Raw genomic sequence first — 20858 nt, 5'->3', positions numbered from 1 at the left:
CTGTTCAAAGGATGTTTTGAAGAGTAGTTATAATAAACATCTTCAATCACAAAAACACAAGAAAAATGAGTTTAAAGTAAAGGGAGACTATTATATTGAAAACACTGATGGGGCATTTAAAGGGCATATAAAAATAAGGATTTTTCAATTTGGAGAACCCGGTCCATCATCAATAGCTGAATCAATTGAAATAGTGAAACCCGATGTTGAAAAATTTATTAAAAAGACATTAAAAGAAATGAAAACTTTAAAGTTTTATATGGGAGTGAAAATGAATATGAAAAGACAAGATGAAGAACATACTCCTTATATGAGAACAGGTCTTCATTTTATAACATCATTTTAAGATTTTTTGAATAGTGGGGTTTATGAAGAACTATCAAGACAAGAGGAGGATGTTGATAATACAGTGGTAGGAAGTGGATTCAATATTAAAAAAATCATCTTTTTAGATATACACATTCTATAATCAAACCCTCTTAAAGCTTCTTCTTACATTGAATTACCAAAAGAAATAAAACTAAAGAAGGCAGTTGTTAATATTAAGAACAATGATAATAAATGTTTTCTCTGGTCTGTTCTTGCTCACTTGCATCCACCAAAATGTAGTTCAGAAAGAGTAAAACAATATATGAAATATGAGAATACCTTAGACATTAAAGATTTTAAATTCCCAATGCCACTAACAGATATTCCTAAATTTGAGAAAAAGAATAATCTTTCTATTAATGTATATGGATTAACGGATACAAACAAAGTTCAAATATTAAAAATTTCAAACAACTATAAAAATGAAGAAACACACATTGACCTTTTCTATTTTAGTGTTGGAAAGAATTCACATTACACATACATCAATAATTTATCAAGATTAATCTCTTCTCAGGTATTCAGAACAGCAAACAAAATATATCCTTGTAAGCGATGTCTTAATTCATTTCATACAAAAGAACGATTAGAACAACATTCAAAATATTGTAGTAATCATAAATCAGCTGTAATTACAATGCCTAAACCTGGTGAAAAGATTTCTTTTGAAGATTATAATAAATCTATCATGCACCCATTTGTGATATACGCTGATTTTGAATGTATCCTTAAAAAGATAAATACTGCTTCTCCTAATCCAAAAGAACCATATACAAATAAATATCAAAAACATATTCCTTGTGGTTTCTGTTATTATATCAAATCATCTGTTGGAGAAAAGTATAACAAACTTGAACATTATCGTGGAAAAAATGCTTCACAAGAGTTTGTAAAACGATTAGAAAAGGATTGTATAAGACTCACTAAATTAATGAAAGAAACAAATGAACCGATGAAATTAACCAAAGAAGAAAAATTAGAATTTAGAATGAACAATATCTGTCATATTTGTGAGGGGGAAATTAAGGAGTCTAAAGTTAGAGACCATTGTCATCTTACTGGTAAATATAGAGGTCCCGCTCATTCCTGTTGTAATCTTAATTATAAATTACCTTATTTTATTCCAGTCTTTCTTCACAACAGCGCCAACTATGATACACATCTATTTATAAATGAACTTTCAAAAACACCAGGGAATATTTCTGCCATAACAAACACAAGTCAAAAGTATATTTCATTTTCAAAAATGATATTCACAAAACCTTTAACTCGTATTAGGTTTCTAGATTCTTACAAGTTTATGGGAACACCACTAGCCTACCTCGCATCAAATCTAAGCTCCACGGACTCTTTTCCAAATCTTAATTCATTCTTTCCAAAAGAGGAAATTCTCACTAAAGAGGAAATTCAGATTAAAGAGAGAATTCAAAGTAAAGAGGAAACTCTAATTAATGAAGAAATTCTAACTGAAGATGAAATTCTAATTATAAAGAAAATTCGAACAATGAATGAAATTCGAACTAAAGAGGAAATTCAGATTAAAGATGAAATTCTGATTAAAGAAGGAATTCTTACGAGAGAGGAAATTCAAACAAGGAATGAAATTCAAAGTAAAGAGAAAATTCTTACAAGTAAGGGAATTTATCCTTATGATTATATGGATTCATTTATGAGATTTAAAGAAACACAACTTCCTTCAAAAGAAAGTTTCTATAATAACCTTTATGAAGAAGAGATAAGTGATAAGGAATATAAACATGCACAAGAAATATGGAAAATATTTAAGATAAAGAACCTTGGAGAATATCATGATTTATATCTAAAAACAGATGTTTTATTGTTAGCTGATGTGTTTGAGGCTTTTAGAACACTCTGTCATAATAAAAATTGTTATGGATTAGACCCTGCCCACTATTTCACAGCTCCTGGTTTAGCTTGGAGTGCAATGTTGAAAATGACAAAACAAGATATAGATTTAATCAGTGATGTTGATATGCTTTTGATGATTGAGAAGTCCAAGAGAGGTGGAATATCACAAGTATGTTCAAAAAGATATGCGAAAGCAAATAATAAATATCTCCCAAATTATGATAGTGAAAAAGATAGTAATTATTTGATGTATTTTGATGCTAATAATTTGTATGGATGGGCAATGTCTCAATCTCTGCCTTATGGTAAATTAGAGTGGGTGGAAGAAAAGGATTATGAAAAGGCTTTGATGAATATTGTTATTTCTTCTCAAGAGGAATTGAATGACGAAGAAGAAGGTTATTATTTTGAAGTTGATTTGAGGTACCCGAGTGTTCTTCATAATAAGCATAAAGACCTTCCTTTTGCATGTGAGAAAGAAACCCCAAAGAAAGAATGGTTCAGTGATTATCATAAAAGTTTTAATATTAAAGGCAAATCAACAGAAAAGTTATTAACAACATTCTATGATAAAGAGGGATATGTTTTACATCAGAGAAGCTTAAAACAGTTTTTGAGAGAAGGATTGAGAGTAGCTAAAATTCATAGAGTTTTAAAATTTAAACAAAGTCCTTGGGTGAAAAAGTATATTCAATTCAATACAGATATGAGAGCAAATACAAAAGTAAAATTTGAAGGGGACTTTTATAAATTAATGAAGAATGCTGTATTTGGAAAGACTATGGAAAATGTTAGAAACAGGCAAAACATTAGATTCGCAACATCTTGGAAAGAAGCTTCGAGATTGATAAATAAACCAAGTTTTGAGAGAGAAGAGGTTTTTTCAGAGAACTTTTCTGCAATTCATATGAAAAAGGAAAGTATTGTAATGGATAAACCAATTTATATTGGAACAGCAGTTCTTGATTTATCAAAGATATTGATGTATGATTATTTGTATGATGACTTAAAGAAAGAGTATGGTGAAAATGTTTCATTGTTGTATATGGACACTGATAGTTTTATCCTAGATATAAAAACTGATGATGTTTATGAAGATATGAAGAAAAATATTGGAGTATATGATACAAGTAATTTCAGCAAGAAGAGTGAGTTATTTTCCAAAAAGAATGAAAAGGTTATTGGTAAGTTTAAGGATGAGTTGGGTGGAAAAGTAATGAGTGAGTTTATTGGATTGAGAGCAAAGGCATATGCTTATAAGTATGGTGAACAGATTGATAAGAGGTTAAAGGGAATAAAGAAATATGTAATAAAGAAATCAATAACTTTTAGAAATTATTATAATTGTTTGATGAATAAGAAAGAAGAATATAGGAAAATGAATACAATAAGAAGTTATAAACATAACATATATAGTGAAGAAGTAAATAAAAAGGCATTAGGAGCCTTTGATGATAAGAGATTTATTTTAGATAATGGAATAGATTGTGTTCCATATGGATATTGTATGATAGAGTGAATAGAATAGATTGTGTTTTAACAATGGGAAGATGGGTTAGGGTTTTTTGAGGGCTACCGCCGCGTTTTTTCGCAATATATAAATGGTTAAACCAAGTATTAATCAAACTAAAGAGTGGAGAAAATCTCAGTCTTGGTATATAAATGGAAAACATAATGAATGTGAAAAATATCAAATAAGTCTTATTGAAAAAATAACGAAAACAAAGGTAAATAAAACAAATAAGCGAATCAATTTAAAAACTAGTAAGTTAGAGGATGTAAAGAAAAAAATGAATATCCTTGAATGGACTGAAAACTTTGATGGTTATCAATTGAACAATGAAAAAACAATTTACTATAATCTCAAAATGATATGTGGCTCAGGAGGTGGCCATTAAGAGATGAGAGCATTAAGAGAAGTTTATCATTTCGTAATGGCACAAAAGGGGTATCTTGAAAAATATAAAGATTCAAATGTTTTGTTTGTCAATATTTTAGATGGGGATTATTGTGCAAAGAAAATTAAACTATTGAAGGAATTTGAGAATGAACAAATCTTTATAGGTTCAATGAGTGAGCTGTTCAACCCCCAGGTGTTCAATTCAATGAGGTTCAACCTCCAAGTTAAAAGGGGAGACAAATAAATATACCTTGGGATAAAAAGGGGGTTTATTTTTAGGGAAAAAAAAAGGGAATCACTGAAAATCCCCCATTCATTTACATGGGGAAAAGTGAGCCAGAATCAGTATTCTTACCCTACTTAGGTAAGTTCATGTGTAGTTAGCCCAAACCCGTTGTTTAGAGGGAATATATGTGATCCATTCGGGCTGCGATTCTTCAGTTTGTCGTTTTTCTTTTACTGTCGTTAATTTGGTGCAAGAACAACAACGAACATCGCCACAACCAACATCTCAACGGTCACGCCATTCACTACACCACGCCAACAATCACGCCACTCACACCACGACGCCACCTTCCACAACTACGCTACCACATCTTCGCCACTCGCCATTCAACAGGCACCGTGAGGTCACGATCTAAGCGGGACGGATGAAAGGAGCGGAGTGGCAGCAGCAACCCAGGGTGCGAAGGGGCATCTCCCGCCCAAACCTCCCGCTTGAATATCTCCCGCCAAGATCTCCCGCCCAAAACGCCCGCGCTTTGAGATGGGGGAGGTGCGATTTGAGCCAGAGGTCAAAGGTGAAAAAAGGTGGGGGCTTGATTTTGGGGGAATAATTCCCTGGCCCCGAGACAAAACTGATTTTCCTCGTCCCCCGCACGGCGTGGGGAGGGGGGAACGAGAGGACACGCCCCTTTTTGGGAAGCTTCTAGAAGGGAGGTGGAGACAGAAACGGGGCGGGACAAAGGGCGGAGCACCACCCTACAAAAGGCGTGGGCGTGGAGAGGCTCGCGTTCGAGTTGGTTCGGTCGGTTGTCGAGGGGTGGAGAGTCCTTGCTCTTGGTTGGTTCGGTCGATTGTTGAAAGTTGTGGTGATTGTTCCTGGTTGGAGGTTCTGTTCATTCGTCCCTGTCGGGCGGACGACACGTGCTGGCGCGAGGCACGAGCACAGTGGACCACGACGGAGGGACTCGGAGTTAAGGTCGCCAAGGACTCGACGCGCTAAGGGAAGTCGCGACTTCTTTTTCTTTTGGGGTTTTGTGTAAATGTCTGTGGGTGGCGCCAGTCTTGAAAAGTAGAACGGTTATAAGTGTTGCCGTGTAAATCATATTCGGTTGTAGATCTGCTTGCTTTTATTGTGTTTTCTTGCTTGACTGTAATATACGTGCCTTCCGTGCTTCCGTAATAAATGTGCTGGTCCAATTGTTCCCCTTTTCGCTGCGTCCTTTCCTTTGTTTGAATCTCCATCTTGCATCACGTAAGGGATTAATAGTGGGTTTTAAAACACCCGGAAACTAATCTGAACCGTCAAGGTCGACGAGAACTCCGCTCGGTTATCCCTGTAGTACGGAATGAGCCGCTTAAGCGGTTCCTATCCAGAGTCGACCTGTGGCGTACGCTCCTCGGTACGCTATCCGCGCGGGTACTTCGGTAAATCGACTATCGGACCCTATTTCGTGCGGGTAGAATGCGGACTGAGTTGTGGTGAGGTTAAACCCCCACCCGTGACTGGCACCTGGCGGTAGTTCCCGGAGGGTCACGACTGAATTGTCCATTCCGGTGGGCGACGCGGTCGCCATTCGAGTCAAGCGGCCGATCGCACGCCGGACGGGCCAGAATTCGCAACATTGGCGTCAGGTCGTGGGATACGAACTCATCCCCCTCCTCACAACACTGGTGTCAGCGAGCGGGAAACAAACTCTCCCGTCTCCAGGCTAAATTCACGGGGAACAGACCAGGGGTGTGCGAAGCAACCCCCCCCCCCCCGTTCCCGCCAAATTACGAGCGAGCCAAATTTAATCCGCTTACGTGAAATAAGATGGCATTTCAAGGCAAGCGGGTGCTGGGAGTATTAGATATGTCTTTTAATGTAGAATCCATGGCCCGGGATGGTACCTCTTGTAATTTGAATGCGTGGGGGAGCTCACCCTATTCTGAACACGAACTTTGCCGGCAAACAGAGTCACAAGATGGCGGCGTGGCCGCACTTCAGCGCGGCATGAGGCGTGAGCGAGCGGTTATTTATGGCGCGGCGAACGGCACGACACGAGGCGAGTGTTTTTAGCCACCGCGTCAAACCACGTGGTCATGGCAGGCGAGGCAAGCGGACATTGGCGGGCTTCGGAAACAATCGGAGGAAGGATGGAAAACCGAGCTCGAAAAGAAACAAGGAGCACGATTTGGAATTAAAACAACTAAAGGAAAAAATATTGGAAAAGTCAAGACAGTTCGAAGAACTACAGGGAGAAAGGAGGAAAGTCGAGCGGAGTACCTATGAGTTAAAAAGAGAAAGGAGCGAACTCGAGTGAGAGGTAGAAAAAGGCAATCGGAAAAGAGAAAGCCTGGAACAGGAGATAGAAAGAGGAAAGGAACGGCAGGAAGAACTAAAAGAATCCAATAGGAAAATGACCGAATTTTGGAAGGAAGCATGCAAAATTGGTGATGAGGCCAGAAGGGAAATACGGGAAAAAGTTTTGGAGTTACAGGAACTTGAAGACAAAGAGACGGAATTACAAGATGAGCTGGGGACGTTGAGGGAGGAATTATGGGAAAAAGCATCTGAGTTACAGAAACACCGAAACAAAGAGACGGAATTACAAAACGAGTTGAGGATGGTGAGAGAAGAAAGAACAAGGACGGAGAATGAAACGTTAAGGAACCACACAGTACAGATCGAACAGCTGGAAGCGAAGGCCAGATTAAAGAATGAGATGCAAGAAAGAGTGATGATGGAAGAACGAATGAGACAGGAGAAGGAAGTCAGCTAACTGAAGGAAATAACGAGATTGCAGAATGAGGAACAAGGAAGACAGTGGAATAGGAAATACAAAGAACAATGAATGAGACAGGAGAAAGAAATCAGTCAGTTGAAAGAAATGACGAGATTGCACAATGAGATGCAAGAAAGAGTAATGAAGGAAGAACGAATGAAGCAGGAAGGAGAAATCAGGAGATTGAAGGACACAACGAGATTGGAGAGGGAAGAACGAGAGGAACAATGGGATAGAAAACAAAAGGAACATGAAGCCGAGGTTGACAAATTGGAAGAAAATGCAAGGCTGGAGTGCGAGGAAATAGACAAAGAACAGCGAATGAAACACAAAAGGGAAATTAACCAAATGAAGAAAACCATGAAGCTGGAGAAGGAAGGACAAGAGAGGAAAACAAGGAAGAGGAGTGAGAGAACAGCGAATGAAACAGGAAGGAAATGAGCCAATTGAAAGAAATGATGAGATTGGAAAATGAAGAGCAAGAGAAACTGTGGGGTAGAAAACAAGAACAATGTGAGTTTGAAATTGAACAACTAAAACGGAGAGCAAGATTGGAGTCAACGGAGATTGAGGAGCTCTGGAGGGAGAACGAACAGCTAATGGGGCTCAGAGAGGAAGAACGACTCAGACGGGAAGGAAAAAGGAGCCAGAAAGAAACAGAAAAAATAGAGAAGAGACTGCACGATAAGGACGGGGTTGGGGACGAGCACACACACATTGAGGTAGTGGAGGACCATGGGGGCGAGCTGGCAGAATGTGTGGGGACCCGGTGCAAGCAGCTGGGTAGCCTCCTTCGGGAACAGAGGGAGACACAATTCTCCCTTGAAGCTGATATCGACCAGGTGGGTTCGGTCGTGCCAGGCGGAGTTGAGGGGGCGAATGCTGCGGACGGGTGCCCGAGGAGCTTGGGGGGTAGAGAGGCCCCGGGACCCATTGTGGTGGCACTAATCCCCAGTGTGATTGTCCGGTGTGTGTGGTGAAAGGTGTGAGTACGACTCCGCGTGTGAGTGGTGTGGTGGCAAATGTGCCGGAGTGCATGTCTCCCAGCACGCCGTGTGTGGATGAGGCACCGTGTGTGAGTGGAACCACGTGTGCAAGGGAAATGGCATGCGTGAGTGAACGGCCGAGTGCAAGGGAGACAGCGTGTGTAAGGTCGCTGTATGTGAGGGAGATGACGGTCGGCATACGGGAGCACGCAGCCGCGTCTCCCGGTGTGAATGTAATGGAGTGGTGTATGAGCGTCGTGACACAGGTGTGCGTGGGTCGAATGGCGACGGAGACAACGGCGACAGATAAGGGACAAAGGCCGAATAGCAGCCGTGGCTGTAATGGGGACCGCGCCGGGTTTACACAGCGGCGAGCGTGAGGTTCGTGCCGTGCAGCGCACGAGGCCGCCACATGCGCGCTTGCGGGAGTGAAACCCGGTCCGGAAACGCCAGCGGTGGATGTTGCCGATCCCGCGGACGGACAAAGGTTAGGCAGGATTACGGATTTGGACCGGATGGGTTCTCCACGCGGGCATGTGTGTGAAGCTCTATGTGGCCTGCGCAGTGTGTTCTGTTCGCAGAGTGCACGACGCAGGTCACGGACGGGCAGAGCACATGTGTTCGTGTGGGGAACCGCTCGAAACGCGAGGCTTGTTTGTTTTGATGCGCCGGGTGACGTCATGGCGGCACGTATGGTTGGAATCCGGCAGGAGGGAGATCCCTGCCGGATGGTACCGTCCAAGAGGGACGAGGGATGCGAACAGCTGCCATGATGTCACGCCAAAGGTGCGCGGCTGTGAATTGCCGCGCTGGTGCACAGGTTGCGAGTTGCCGCGCTGGTGCTGCGCGAGAAAAAAAAAAGCAAGCCTCGCTTTCGGGTGAACAGGATCCCTGGGCAAGGGGTGGAAGACCCCCTGCCTGGGCACAGGATGGAACTAGTTAGGGGGAAGGGTTAGCTTAGCTAGACCGGCTTCATGGGGCAGGGGTAAGTCCTCATGGAGCCCGTGGAATGGATTAGGTAGAGGGATTGTAGTCAGATTTAGGAAGGGAGCAGGGAAATAATATTTGAGGACAGGTCGGACTTTGGATGTGTAGAGGGGACGTAGCTTAGCTATGTAGAGTTAAAAGGATGTGCTACTTGTGTAAGGGATGACGTGGGAGCACGAGTTAGATATGGGATTAGCAAGAGAAGGATGGCAGAGTTCAGCGATGTGTGAGTTGGAGAATTGTATGGGAACTTGATGAGTGAGTGAGGCCAGCGGGTCTGTATGAATGGAGCGAATGTGCGATGAGTGATTGGGGGGAGGAGTGATTCCCGCCCAAGGGACCCCGGGGTCAGTGTAGAGTGAGTTGGTGGGTTAGTTAAATTGACAAAATGGAAGTAGTTTTGTTGTTGGTGGGGAAGTAGGCTCGAAACCTGTTTTTGGAGGGGTGCAGGAGCCCTGTTGACGGGCTGGGAGCGTGGCTACGAATGGTGAGTATCGCTGAGTGGGTACCCTGGGCACCAGGCTAGTCGGCCGCGGTAGGCCAAGGGCCCATGGGGGGGCCGGGATAGTGTCGTGGGCACGGGTGCGCCCGCATGATGCGGGGGCCCGGGGCGCCATTAGCCGCGTGGGCAGTGTATTGGGCACGGGCACCCAGGGAAGGGGCCCGGGGCGCCAGCCTGCCACCTGAGCGTTTCAGGGGAGTCGCCGGGGAGGGCACTCCCCGGTGTTTAGGGAGATGGTAGGCTCGGAGGCAGTGTAGTGCCTGGGGGTGCTATCGCTGGAGACCTGAGTTCATGGCCATCTCTCTGGACACATCTCTTACTTTTGATACAGTCTGACTTCCTGCCTTACTCTCAAAACTCTCTGCCCATGGCATCCAAAGTCAACTCCACACAAGGCTTACTGACTTTCTCCACTCTCATAACCAACATGTGGCTCTCAATGGAATCCTTTCATCTCCTCTCCCTGTCAAGGCTGAAGTTTTTCCTCCAGGCAGTTTTCTGGGCCCAGTCTTATTCCTGATCTTCATCAATGATCTCTCTTAAAAATAATTTATCTATTTGCTGATGACAACTTGTGCCGTGACATCCCTCGCCCTTCAGATGGGCATACTGCAGCCTCTTCCCTCTCTTCAGACCTTGAAAAAATTCACAAGATGGTAAAACACGAATGATACTTGGAGTATGTCTTTAAGTCCTGACAAATATCACACTCACTATCTCTCCGTGAAAGGACAGTCTGGCAAACACCATCCCCCCCCCATCCCGCCGGTATATCTTCTTCGTTAGGAATTGTCTTGAGGAAGTTCAGTCATTGAAATTCCTGGGCCTCACTATCAGCCATGATCTTTCTTGGGCAAACCACATTTCAAAATTGGCCTCCAAAGCCAGCTGCCGACTGGGCATTCTTCATCATCCAAAGTACTTCCTTGGCACACCTGAACTCCAATCCCCAAACGAGGCCTTCATACAGAGCTTGATGGAGTAATGCCCTCCCTTTTGGGCTGGCTCTGCTGCCTCACATCTTGCTCAGATTGACACCGTGGAAACCAAGGCCTTCAAGATTATTGAAAAATCCAGCGATGAAGCTGAGTCTATGGGTCCATCACCTCACCATCACAGACAGGTCGGTGGTCTGTCTGTCCTTTACTGACTCATTTCTGGTCTTGCACCTTCTGCTCTTTCTGTGCTTTGCGCCCCCCTCCCCCCAGGTTTCTGTGTGGCACATATGCTCCACCATCAACCCCCTTCTGGTGAAACAACCTAAATCCAGGATCACTGCTCACGTCCACTCATTCCTCCCTCTTTTTTCACACCGGTGGAACCAACTTCCACATCCTCTTCAATCTCATTCTTCCCTCCAGGTCTTCAAGACAGCTGTTGGTGCCACTATCTCAGATTGTCTTCAATATAAAATCATGATCATTTCTAGCCTTGTTCATCCCACCTCAATCCCTCCTTCTTCTAAAGTTCCAGTTTTCCCCCCTGAGTATCTTCCTGTCTGCAGATTCCAAACGCAGCTTTTCACAAGGTCGATCCCAGGTATTTCTCGATTCCCACTTGCTGCATGTGCATTTAGAGTCTCTGCCCCCACCTCATGCCGTGAGCCCGTGATGTACCGCACCACTCCCCTCTCACTCGCCATTTTTTTATGGGTGGAGGATCACTGTCCTGCGAGTTATCACTTTGGGAAGATCCTCCCCCTTTCTTGGGCAGGCTTGAGCACAGCTTTCCCATCGAAAGCGTGGGCTGATGGCCTACCCAAACGCTTTAGAGTTCATAAAATACAGATTATAGAGGTTAGAACATTAAACATGTTTTTAAAGGGATGGTAGCTTTGAGACACACATTGGGGAGGGTGGACAACATATGTCTATATGCTGTTATGGCCACAGGTACCGAGTGTATTATGAGGGCGTTAATCCTTGTTTTCTCCTCGTAAGAACAGGCCCTGGCGCCACCGCTCACAATTAACTTTGTGGTACGGTGGGTTGCTTAGGCCGAGGTCACATTTGCCACGGCGGCCGTGGGGTCTCCAAAATCTACGGCCACTAGCAATTATATGGCGGCCGCAGTATTTCCACGGTCACACAATGTAGCAGTCACATATGTTTTTATTTTTCAGGGAGCCGCACGGCATATTTAGGCCTAAGTCACATTTGCCACGGCGGCCGTGGGGTCTCCAAAATCTACGGCCATTAGCAATTATATGGCGGCCGCAGTATTTCCACGGTCACACAATGTAGCAGTCACATATGTTTTTATTTTTCGGGGAGCTGCACGGCGTATTTATAAATTGTGGAGACCGAAAACGTGGGGTTGCCGTACGGTCTTTGATTTGATGTCGCACGGTGACCTGCGGCGGCCATATAATTTTCAAGGCAGACGCAAGGTGCCCGCAAGGCGACCGCAGGGGGGCCCTAAGGTGAACGTGTGGCCAGACGGACGGTAACGAATGGGTTAATTACTTATTTTTTACCAGTTTTTTTCGGCTTGTCGAATTGCTACGGCGAACGTAGAAATGAAAAAAAGTTATAACTCCGCGTTATAATTCCACGACGACCTTACGGCCTGTAAAAGATAGCCATACGGCGTAGGGCCACCCTGAGGCCACCTCAGAAACTCTGCGGCCGCCGCACGTTTCTGTCAATTCAGAGGGCGTACGGCTGCAGTAGAGCAAATGTGACTTCGCCTTAACAAGCCCGAATGCCAATCAGTTAACCAGGAGTTCCAGTGTCGTCCGTCAAATTTGCTATTTAACTAGAGGTCACGTGGCCTCCTGACCAGGGAAAGTGCCCTCGGCGATGCACCAATCTTATCTTGATTAGGTCTTAAATAGAGTGGCTGAGCGTTTACTGCTGGTGCATGCCAACTATGACAGGTTAATTAGTTTGGGAATTACCTCCCAGTTCATTTAGGTTCGGACAATGCTGAATCAATGGAAGGAAATGACGAGCACGGACAGGTTGAATAGTCAGCAAGGAGTTTATTATTAAGAAAAATATATAAACTGAAGAACTTTTTATTTCCTTGTGGTGTAAATGGATGAATTCAAATTAATCAAATTTTCAATCAACAAAATAACCTCAAACAATTGAAGAATTCAACAAGCATTTATAGAAAAATGACAAAGAGCAGAAGCTTATCACTGCCTTACTTCACAATTAAACACGGGACATGGGTACAGGCCCTGTCACACCTTGACGTTTTAGCCAGCGTATGGCAAGACATCAAAATGTATGTAAAACGCTGGTATACGCTGAACTATTGATGTTTTGTTTCCAGTTTTGGACGTATTCATAACGAGTTGGACGTATGCATAACGTATTAGTAACGTACACAGAACGTTTCGATAACATATAGATAACTTATATCAACGAATGCTGAGCGTGTTGTCGGAGTTCACAACCTATGCCCAACGATAGTCTAACGTATGCATAGCGCGGGCAGCGTATCGCTGACGATCACGTGGTGTAGGCTATTAATAGGCTGCGGCTCGACGATTCAAATCATAACCGCACTAGACATCGAAGTGTAAAGCCGCTGTCACACCTTGACGTTTTAGCCAGCGTATGCCGACGTATGAAAAATTTGCCGAATACGCTGGCACACGTTGAATACGTTATGGGTAAGTTTTGTATACGTTAAGAGCATGCTGAAGCACGCTGGCATACGTCGTAGTATGCCGAGTACGTCGACAAATTTTCAGCATGTTGAAAATTTTTCGACATATGCCAGCGTATGACACACGTTCTGCATATGCTGGCCATAAGTTGTAGGCACGTTACGCGATCGTTGACAGACGTCGACACACGTTACTTGTAAGTTACTCATAAGTTTAAACACGTCGAGGTAATGGCGAGCGTCAGTGTTTCAGACTCCCTGGTTTTTTGTTGTTTTTTTTCTTCGGTATGACAATGATGTTGACACTTCGATTTCTAGTGCAGTTATGATTTAAATAGTTGAGCAGCAGCCTATTAATTATATTATATTATAACTGCACTATAAATCGAAGTGTCAACATCACAGTGATACCGAAGGAAAAAAAAAAACAGGGAGTCTGGAACACTGATGGTAACCATTACCTCGACGTGTTTCGACTTATGAGTAACTTACAAGTAACGTGTGTCGATATGTGTCAACGATCGCGTAACGTGCCTACAACTTATGGCCAGCGTATGCGGAATGTGTGAGTCATACGCTGGCATACGTCGAAAAATTTTAAGCATGGAAAATTTGTCTAGCAGCTCGGCGTACTTCGACATATGCCAGTGTAATACGACGTATGCCAGCATACTACGACATATGCCAAGCGTGCTCTTAACGTATACAAAACTTACCCATACGTATTCGACGTGTGCCAGCGTTTTAGACAAATTTTTCATATGTCGGCATACGCTGGCTAAATCGTCAAGGTGTGACACGGCCTTACCCAGCAGACCATTCAGGGGCAAAATAAATCCAGTCTCGGCTTACCAAGGCAGAAGTCGTCGTGCATCTACTAAAATGACCCAAAATGTGTGGGCATGACTTGGTCCGCTGCCAGCGCCCTGCCTCGCCGTGCACCCGCCCGCAAGCAGGCTCGAACACCAATCGACGTCACGTCGTCGTCCCCAGGAACCAGGGACACCAAGACTCAGGTACGCCAAGAGCCAGGTTCCGAGCAGAACCAGGAGGAACGGTCCAACTGTCACCAACCGTCAGGAGCTGTTCGGAGCTGTAACCAATGGTTAGGAGCTATCAGGAGCTGTAACCAATGGTCAGGAGCTATCAAGAGCTGCAACCAACTGTCAGGAGCTTTCAGCAACCGTCAGGAGCTGTAACCAATGGTCAAGAGCTGTAACAAAGGGTCAGTGGCTATCAGGAGCTGTAACCAATGGTCAAGAGCTTTCTGCAACCGTCAGGAGCTATCACCATCCGTCAGGAAGGTGGTCCTCCTGTTCTTTTTATAGGTGACCAGTGTGGGCAGAGCTTCAAGCAGACTTCAGCCAAATCCAGCTTGTCTATTGGCGCATTGCTGCATGTCACCTCCAACCGTCAATTCTCGTGATCATTCCTTCCCCACCATCTAGCGAGATGCAACTCCCAATTAACACAGGCCTGGCTTATGACGCCATGTTTGGGGTGCTGGACGAACGCCAGAAAGCAGCCATTTGCCAGAATAACCGAGCAAAAACGTGAAGCGCTCACAAAACGTCAACGGGTAATCACCACCTCTCTGTTCAGCCCGACACGAACAAGCCCCAGTTAGCATCCATAGAGCTGCTGGACCGGGTGTCGAATGTCCATAGCAAAAGGTGGTCCTGAGGTAAATGATCCACAGCCATGTCTGACTGTCAAAATGAACTGTCCAAACAAAGCTTGTGGTGTGTTTTATCAAATGTCCTGTAAGTCCAAAGTGTAAATAAATAGTTGATTTCCAAGCCAATGTGTCTTGATGGAAAGGGAATAGAATGAGTCTATGTTTGGCTAATGGCTATCTCTCGCATGCATGAACAGTGAATATCACTCATGCGGAAATGAAACCTGGCGTAAAATCATACGTCATGAACGTGTCGTAAAGAGGAAAAGGTTAACCCATAAGAATCTGTTCTATACCCTTCTCCAACACATCAAAGAGTCAGAATCCCACCAGCCAAGGGATTGGGTCTCTTCTGAACATGCATTTACGAAAATAACTGTCTGAGGACCTGGATGTTGTGTGCATTACTCAGATCCGATTCTGAAATCCACAACAATATAAAGTGAAGCATGTCTCGTATCTCGATTTAAATTACCTCACACTTATTCTAAGACATTTAATACGGAGATAAACAAAATATGCTAAGCAATTTTACCCCATGGAAGTCGTTTCTTCAACAATACACAGTATGTACGAGGGCCAAAACAAAAGTTACGAGCAGCAGTGGATTCCACGTGTTTGTGCCGAATATAGCACAACACGAGGTATGAGCGAAATCTATCCTTCTATCCACTCCGATATAAACACAGGCTTGTTGCATGCACATCACAGGTGTTCCCACAATCCATTGTGACAATATGGCTGTCAATGACATCATGCATACTGATTAATTTCCTGCCAAAGGGGAAACCATCAACGCAACTCGCAATGCTCAGATGCTCAATAACCTGAAACGTGCACTTTGGGAAAAGCACCCAATGAAAAAAACTGTCATCTTTCAACTTGACAATGCGAGACCTCACACTGCACATCTGATATTGGAGGAAATCTCAAGGAATGGCTGGGAAGTGTTCATCCACCACCCGTACAGTCCAGACTTGGCCCGAGAAAATTTGGAAAGCCGACTCTCAACCCCACAATTCAAATCATTGAGGTAAATTTTGAATAATATAAGTCCTAGAAGTGTTCCTTGAGTGACCTCACTCCTTACTCCACAAACTACTCCAAAAGCCCTCACCTGAGTCAACAAGCTTTCTATGTGGTTCCTCATCAAGATTTTTGAAAGTTCTGATGGTGCATGGGGAAACCCTGGCCCTGGGGCCAGATTCATGCGACATGTTTTGATCCGTCCCGTTCAATAGTGTGCATTACTCAGATTCAATTTTTTGTAGCTATTGTCACTTCACTGGAAAACAAGTTTTGAATAGCAACAATAAGTCTTAACCCCAACACGGACACTCTCACCAAAAGAAACCAATCTCTGAAGTCACATTAGGTGAGTTGCCTTCATATTATTTATTGGTATTATGACTATTGGTTCACAAGTCAGTAAGTGACCACGATATTCGTTATGGGTGTGTCTGTCTGTCTGTCTGTCTGTCTGTCTGTCTGTCTGTCCCGAGCATAGCTCCGTGGGTTTTGATCCGATCCTGATAAAATTTGGGTGGGGCGTTTATATCATGATCTAGTTGTGTTTTCCTGAGAATGGGCATGCTGCACCCATTATGGGAGGAGCTACGCCCAAAAAACGTGTTTTTAGGGGGCAGCCAATTTCAAGTTACATCTTCTCCGAGGGGGTTTGTCGAATCTGGCAGGGGTTTCGGAATTTGGTTCACCCAATGGCACCTGCATAGCCCCACGGAGCTCAATTTTTTCATTTTCATCCCAAGGTCAAGGTCGCAAGGTCAAAAACTTAGAAAATTGCAAATTTTGACATAAAAATCATATGACCGCCCAAACTTTGAGAGGATGACAATATTTTGTATGCATAATCTTGAGGTCATTCACCACCAAAAGTCTTGAAACCATTTTTCTCTATGTCGAACACCTTGCCCGTGGCGCCCCCTTCAAGTTTGTTTTTACGCTGATTTCATCAAAGTATGGATAATTCGAGGAGTGTGAAATGCCATATAGCCTATATGACATTATATTGTTCCTGGAATGTTCCAGAGGAAGTTTTGCACCAAAGGTCATAATCCTTGACCTTTGACCTTTAAAGTTCACAAAGGTCAAATTTGCAAAGTTGCGGGAATCATACCGGGTTTTCGACCTTCTTCGATGAAGTAACTCCAATAAGCTATAGCACGTATCCTGTTTCCTTATTTTAATGTCCACAACATTGTTTTGTGACCTTTAAAGGTTATGTAAAGGTCAAATTTTGAAAGTTGTTGAACGAAACCGGGTTTTCGACATTTTGCAGCTAATAACCTGTCACTCGTACCACACAAATCATGTTGATCATTTTTATAACTTGGTCAAACATTATCACATTGTCTCATCCTTGACTTCTGAAACAATCTACATCGTCAAATACCGCTCATGAACCATTGTCGTCTTCAGACTTGTATTATTAAAATCTTACGATAATTAATGGAGCAAATGTGGATGTCACCAAAACTCCAAAATTGACATGTGGTGGAAATAGCGCCATCTTTGGTGGTAGTCGGTATTACAAATCATCTTCCTTTATCTTATGACATGGAGTACGATGTGTTGTGATCAATAAAATTTATTTCAAAAATGAGAAAAATTATAATTACATGCATTTCAAAGACTGCTGCAGAACATTGCTCACCAAAGGAGGGACAAGAAAGGTACACCCCCACCCACCCCCTCCGGGTTCCAGTGCCAGGTCAGGTATGCGAGCATGTGCCAGAACAGCGCGTCGCTGCGTCCACTTTCCACCAGTACTCCAGGGGCCTCCGTCTGGCCTTCCCCCAGGCAGATGCCAGGGCCATCCTCATCTCCCTGAGATGCTGGTCAACCTGCTGCAACCACGAGGCACGTGGTCGGCCCATCGGCCTCCTTCACTCACGAGACTCCTTCGCTGAGAGAATCTGGTGAGCAGGATCAGCGTCAGGAAAACGAGCCACATGTCCATACAGCCGCAACTGACGCTCACGGACCATGCAGGTAAAAAATCTCATCAGAGTCTCTCTCAGCAACCGCTCGTTGGACACAAAATCTGACCAGCGATAGCGAAGGATTCTCCGAAGAGACCTGGTACCAAAGGAATTAAGTCTCCGTCTCAGATCCTTGGTCAGAGTCCAAGTCTCGCATCCATAGAGCAAGACTGGAAGCACCAAGGACCTGAAGACTCGGACTTTCGTCCTCCCACACAGGTACCGGCAGCGCCACACCCCATGATCCAGTGAATCCATGACTTCCCAGGCCCGACCCAGACGTCTATTGACCTCTGACTCACAGCCAGCAGAGACATGAATATCACTGCCAAGGTAAGTGAATCTCTCCACGACCTCAACATCCTCACCACAAACAGACACAGACAGGACAGCATCATCCAAGATGTCATTGAAAGCCTGGATCTTAGTTTTGACCCAAGAAACCCGCAATCCCAGCGGCTCTGACTCCTCATTCAGCACCTCGAGGGCCCCCAAAAGGATATCTAAAGTCTCCGCAAAGATGACTGCATCATCTGCAAAATCAAGGTCCGAGATCTTGACATTCCCAATCAATGCACCGCAGTTTGATCTTTCCGACATCCTCCCTAAAATCCAGTCCATACAAGTGCTGAAAAGTGTGTGGGGGCCAGTACACACCCCTGATAAACTCCAGTAACAACTGGAAATAAATCAGAGATGGTACCATCACACTTCACAGCACTCTCAGTACCAGAGTAGAGTTCAGACATCAGATCGATCAGTTTTGGTGGCACCCCACGAAGACCAAGAATCCTCCAGAGGGCATCCCGATTCACTGAATCGAACGCTTTACAGAGATCAACATAGGCTGCAAGCAGCCCCTGCCGAAACTCTCGCCTGCGTTCGGTGAGGACACGAAGAGCAAGGATACGGTCAATCGTTGACCTCTTTGGTGTAAAGCCTGACTGCTCTGGAAGCTGGTGCTCAAGCAGATGGTGGCGAACCCTCTCAAGAATTATCCGAGCAAAGACCTTGCCCGGCACTGAGAGCAGCGTCACCCCTCGGTAGTTGTTGCAGTCTTGGCGATCACCCTTCCCTTTCCAGAGAGGGACAACAAGGTCCCTCTTCCAATCAGTTGGGATGATGCCTGTGTTCCAGGCAGAGCACAAAACTGCATGCAACGACACGAGTGCAGCATTGCCACCAGCCTTGAGAAGTTCAGCATGGATGCCACAGAACCCTGGAGCTTTAACCTGTTTCAACTGGTTCATCGCAGCCCGTTGTTTCCACAAGCGAAGGTGGACCACAATTGATTGGAGGGTCAGCAACAGAGATTGTAACATCATTGACGTCCAACTCGACAGCTGGTGGATCAGCCTGGTACAACCGCTCAAAGTAACCGGCCCAGCGGACCTTCACTTCAGACTCCTCTGTTAAGAACCTACCACTCTCTGCTCTAACTGCAATGCTCTGAGGGATGGACTTGGATTAACGCAATGCGCGAATTCCCCTGTAAGCGGGACGAGAATCACCTGTCCACAGGTGATGCTCTACCCCCTCACAGATTCCTCGCACATAGGCCTCCTTGTCCACCCTTAGTGCACGTACAATTTTATGCCTCAGCTCCCTGAACAGCTCAGCTCTGCCATCCAGCCTGGCTCTGCGACTCTGGTCAATGGTATCCAGTGCCCCTTGAGAGACAAAATTCTTCTTTGCCCTGCGGTGAGTTTCAAGACATCCACCGGCAACATCAAGGACGGTGGTCTTGAAGGTAATCCATAACTCTTCAGGACCCCCCAAAGCACCCAGACACCCCAAATGTCCACTCAGCCTGTTCGCAAACTCCTCAGCTACTCTCTCATCCTTGAGCTTGCCAACATCCAGCCTAGGCTGGGATGGGACCATTCTCCAGGATATAAAGTGCAGCTTTAGAGTTGCTACAACAAGCTGGTGGTCAGTATTGAGGAACTGAGCACTCCGGTAGACCCTGCAGTTCTGGATCATCCTCCAGCGACCGTCAACGAGGACATGGTCAATCTCCTTTGCCACACCACCAGCATTGGAATACCAAGTCCAGCGATGAGCTTGTGGGTGCTGAAACCATGAACCGGCCACCCTAAGTCCATGACTTCTTGCAAAGTCAAGGAACTTAGTGCTATTCTGGTTCATAGTTCCTGACCCATGGGGACCAACACACACCTCATAACCATCCCTATCAGTTCCAGTCGATGCATTGAAATCCCCCAAGACTAGAAGTGTATCTCGTCTGGGGCACTGATCAACCACAGACTCGAGCGTGGCGTAGAATGTGTCCTTCACGGTGAGGTCACTCGCCTCAGTCGGAGCATAGACAGAGACCAGGGAAATGACACCTAAGGAGTGACGAATCCTTGGTCTCATAATACGCTCGTTGACCGGTGTTACCTCAATTATCATTGGGGTCAGCTTATTGGACACAGCGACAGCAACTCCTTGAGTACGGTAACCATCAGAGCGACCAGTCCAATAGTTGGTGTAACCACCCACCATTATCTCGCTGCAATCCGGTATCCGAACCTCAAAGAGTGCTGCAATACCGATGTCCAAATGCTTGAGCTCAGATGGTAACAGAGACAGGTGATCATCCTCTCTTAGGGATAGGACATTCCAGGCATCCACCCGAAGGGACCCCCTCAGGTTAACCCAAGGAGACCGCCGTCTGGTGGACGACACCTCAGCACCACTCCGACACACTCTCCCGCAATCTGACCCAGGGAGGTTACCCCGTGGTTTCCCTCCTTTCATCAAAGATTGGGGGTCCCGAAGGCTTTGCCCCAATCCCGTCATCCAGTGAGCTGCCCTGCGAAGGGAAGCTGCACAGGAGGTACTCCCACGGAGTGGGTTTTCAGAATTTTTTGCGTTTGTGTTTTGCGGAATGAAGGGTTTTACAGTGGCTGGAGTGCAAATCCTGCCACCAACCTCCAAATAAAAAAGTA

At 44.9% G+C, this 20858-nt stretch overlaps 1 protein-coding gene across 15 annotated transcripts in view; it reads right to left on the bottom strand.

Moving 5' to 3' along the window:
* CCDC78 (coiled-coil domain containing 78) overlaps window positions 1-20858 on the bottom strand; it is a 181178-nt gene that overhangs the window by 157544 nt on the left and 2776 nt on the right. Inside the window, exon 1 of one of the 15 annotated variants that reach the window (XM_085885185.1) lies at window positions 14077-14649. The exons of 13 other annotated variants lie outside the window; for them this stretch is intronic. The gene's annotated coding sequence lies outside the window, so the exon portion shown is untranslated. Of the gene's footprint in view, window positions 1-14076; window positions 14650-20858 lie in introns of those variants that run through there. One more of the 15 variants, XM_085885195.1, reaches the window with a different exon arrangement.

This window comes from Eptatretus burgeri, chromosome 6 (genome assembly GCF_056783735.1).
Source record: "Eptatretus burgeri isolate ZD-2024b chromosome 6, Ebu_testis_v1, whole genome shotgun sequence".
NCBI lineage: Eukaryota > Metazoa > Chordata > Myxini > Myxiniformes > Myxinidae > Eptatretus > Eptatretus burgeri.
The sequence above is the reverse complement of the archived record's forward strand: the minus strand, read 5'-3'. Positions and strand labels throughout refer to the sequence as shown.